The sequence below is a fragment of the Vigna radiata genome, chromosome 6, assembly GCF_000741045.1.
Source record: "Vigna radiata var. radiata cultivar VC1973A chromosome 6, Vradiata_ver6, whole genome shotgun sequence".
NCBI classification, from domain to species: Eukaryota; Viridiplantae; Streptophyta; class Magnoliopsida; order Fabales; family Fabaceae; genus Vigna; species Vigna radiata.
In genome coordinates, this window is record NC_028356.1 from 5443789 (window position 1) to 5447353 (window position 3565).

General features: G+C 32.3%; 1 long non-coding RNA gene across 1 annotated transcript; it reads right to left on the bottom strand.

Moving 5' to 3' along the window:
* Window positions 1-2797: 2797 nt before the first annotated feature.
* LOC106764388 lies at window positions 2798-3555 on the bottom strand. The gene is made up of 2 exons (XR_001375903.2): window positions 3370-3555; window positions 2798-3219 (listed from the first exon to the last, which is right to left on the bottom strand). It is a non-coding gene; the product is annotated as an uncharacterized LOC106764388 (long non-coding RNA).
* Between the last annotated feature and the right edge of the window lie 10 nt (window positions 3556-3565).

Below are 3565 nucleotides of genomic sequence, written 5' to 3' on the forward strand. Positions count from 1 at the left end.
GTAGGATGACTATAATAAGAGAGAAAAAAAATTGGAAGGGTGTAGGTTGACTTTAATAAGAAAGAGAAAAACTTAGAGAGGTGCAGAATGACTTTATGAAGAAAGAGAAAATATTAAAATAATATTAATTAAGGTTAAAATGGTAATTTTTGGAGGTGCAGGATGAAAGCTTGGAGGTGTAGGATGAAACATCCTTCTCAATTAGGTCCTCATGTTTTTTTTGTCCCAATTGCATCCTAATATTTGTAAATTTGAGGCAATAAAGCCATCTCCGTTAACTAGCCACTTAACGCAGTTGGCACTGTGCTGAGCTGTAACGGACCTTTATTGTTTAATTTAAATGAGTCCATTACGTGGCATTTTTTAATTAAAAAAAAAAGATTTAATGAGTCCATTAGGTGACACGTGACACGTATATTTGTATTAGGGATTTATTTGTATTGGGGATTAGGGATTTAACTCTGAGCTTGAGATTTCCTATTCGAAAGAGCGAAAATTAGAGATTGGTGTTCGAAAGAAAAAGAAGTAGACGAAGACGAAGACGAAGACTGACTAATCCCAGTGGATTTTAATTTCTCTAGCGTTCTTTGATTTTAGGTTTCGTATTGGTTTTTCGGTCTGGTATGGATTGGTTTGGTTTTGGGATCTGAGGTTCTAGAAGGTGTTATCAGGGCGAGATTTCCTCGATCTGGATCTAAAATTACGTAGTTAATTTATTTACGTGTTCTACCGTGGAGAATTTTCTTTTATTTTTTATTTGTTCTACCCTGGAGATTCTGCTTGCAATATGGTGGCTTACAGCAACCAACACCCTTACTTAACCCTGTTTTCGTTCCAGTTTATCAGCCATTTGCCAGAGCTAAAGGCTTAAATACGGAGGAAGCGATTTGAATGTCTAAGCCAACATCCATGCTTCAAGAGCATCTTAATATATCTACAGTGGGAAGGGTTTCTCTAAGCGGAGCTAATTCACAAAAAGCAACAATGAATGGGGAAGTTGGAGATGGTAATTATGCCAAGAAACAAGACACTGGTTTCTCCCTGTTTCATTTTGGTGGCCCTGCAGACCTTTCAACATGTCATAAATTGCCTAATGCATCTTAAAATGTAGGATATTTAGTTTTGTAGATGAAGTTCAGAATGAAAAGGAGACGAGTGTGATGGAGGAGTACAACTTGTTTGCGGGAAGTAAATCCTTGAGGTTTTCAATTTTTTAAAAGGTGGTTGTTGATGTCTGTGATTCCTTCAACAACTTGTTTTAGCCCATAGTTTTATTAGTCGATTGTTACCCAATTTGTGCTTTTCTTTGATGTAGAGAAAGATTGCCAGTTACCCATTTTGAGATCACAATTCCCCTTTTCAACCAAACCTTTGTAATGGGAATTTTGAGTGACTTTCATTAAATGCTCTTTCTCTTTTGTTAAATACTCTCGATCTGGATCTGAAATTGATTTTGTTGTATTTGCATTAAATCCTTCAGATTCGTCTTCTGGAGATGCGATTATGGTGGGAAAACATGGCTGTGAATCTGAAAGTGGACTCATTAAATCATTTTTTTTAATTAAAAAATGTCACGTAATGAACTCATTTAAATTAAACAATAAAGGTCCGTTATAGCTCAGCACAGTGCCAACGGCGTTAGTGGCTAGTTAACGGAGAGGGCTTTATTGTCTCAAATTTACAAATATTAAGATGCAATTGGAACAAAAAAAACATGAGAACCTAATTGAGAATGGAGAACAAATATGAGGACTAAAACATATATATTTAACCTTTTATTTATTTACTTTATGGTAGTTACCACTTGTGCCTTTATGCGTGCCTTAGTTTTCAACAACAACGAATTAGTATTCGTCCTATTTCATATTATTTAGTTTTGTTTGAAGATAAAGTAGACGTTTAAGGAAATTATTACTCGGTATGATACCAACTTTCTTTTGCGATAACCAAAACTGTAATTAGCTGATATATCAATAAATAAGAGCTAAAAAATATAATTAAGTCTTTTTTTCTTAAATTAAGTAAATATTTTTGAAGAAATTATGAATGTCATTTTAAGTTAGCTTCTTACTTCTTAATTATTATTTTCTATCCCTAAAACTTTATTAAATATACTATTTTTACCCAAAGAGAATTTATTATTCAATTTTAGTTTTTATTATATGCTCTACATTTTTTTTTGTATTATACAGTTTATTTTAGCTATTCACGTATTTATTTTATTATATAACACTACATTAATGATATTGATATACAATTATATTACCATATTAAGCAAAATATATATTATTGTGCTCATCTATAATGTCTATCATATTATTTTCATTTTAAATATAATTGAAATATTTGAAATATAAGATTGAGAAATATGAAGAAAAAAATGAAACCAAAGAAATAATTACAATAATTTTAAATATAAATAAAAATTACAAAATTTTAAGATTAATTTTAAACTAAGCTTGTAATTGCTCAAAAATATTTTTTTTATAAAATAAATAAAGATTTACAAAAACATGTATCTATTATTTAAATGGATAAATTTAATACGTCATTTTTAACCACTTTACTTATTCAACTACAAAACTACATCTGAGACAGAGTTGACCTTTTCCACTTTAAACTTAGTCATATTACTTTTGCCGAACAAAATGTAAAACGCGTGTAATCCTTAAACTTTAAAAACATGATACATATCTTGCTTTCAAAATTTCTAAGTATTTGTTCTATTTTCCATCCATTATACGGCTGTGAGAAGTTGGACTTTAAAATAAAAAAAAAAATGTTCATTGTTAATGAATTATGAATAACTAAACTAGGGATGTATGCAGCCTAAAAAATTGACGTGTGATTATTCACCCGGTATGAGCCAACGTCGAAAGTATAATTCACCAAAAATCCTACCTTCTAATCATTTATAAAATTTTCTAGCAGTCTAAAGGGACACTGCCAGAGTTTATGAGGCAACTATGTCTAGAAACTTGTGAGGGTTTCGTCTGTAAATGGGAAAGGGTATGGGAGGCACACCAACAAGCCTAAAAGCAAAACTGTTATTCCAATAGCAACATATTTCTCACCAGGATCAGTTAATTCCTCCGAGAGTGGTGCAATTGGACCTCTTTGCAAGAAGAAAATGAGAACTACCCAGTAGAAAGCTACATCATTAAGCAGTGACGAGAGTCCCAGCAACGCAATTGAAACTCCTGTCAAACGTAATGAAGCCTGTGGAATAGACTGAAGTCAGTATCTTCACGATAAGGAAACAAGGGAAGCAATTATGTGATGAAATTAGTCAAATATTATAATGATACTGACAAATCAAGTTTTGCTTATAAGAATTTCCTTGTTCAGAAATATTACTAAATCTTGTACCTTTCTTCCCCATAGAGCGAAAGAAATTCGCCCTCCATCAAGCTCTCCGGCAGGAATGCTGTTGATGGCATTGATAAGGAGTCCTGCCCAAGCCCAAATCACTAGAGGGTTGATAGAAATTGCAGTTCCTTCCTTGAGAACGTTACCAAGAAGCAGCTTTGCTAAAAAAAAGAAATAAAAATGGTCACTACATATT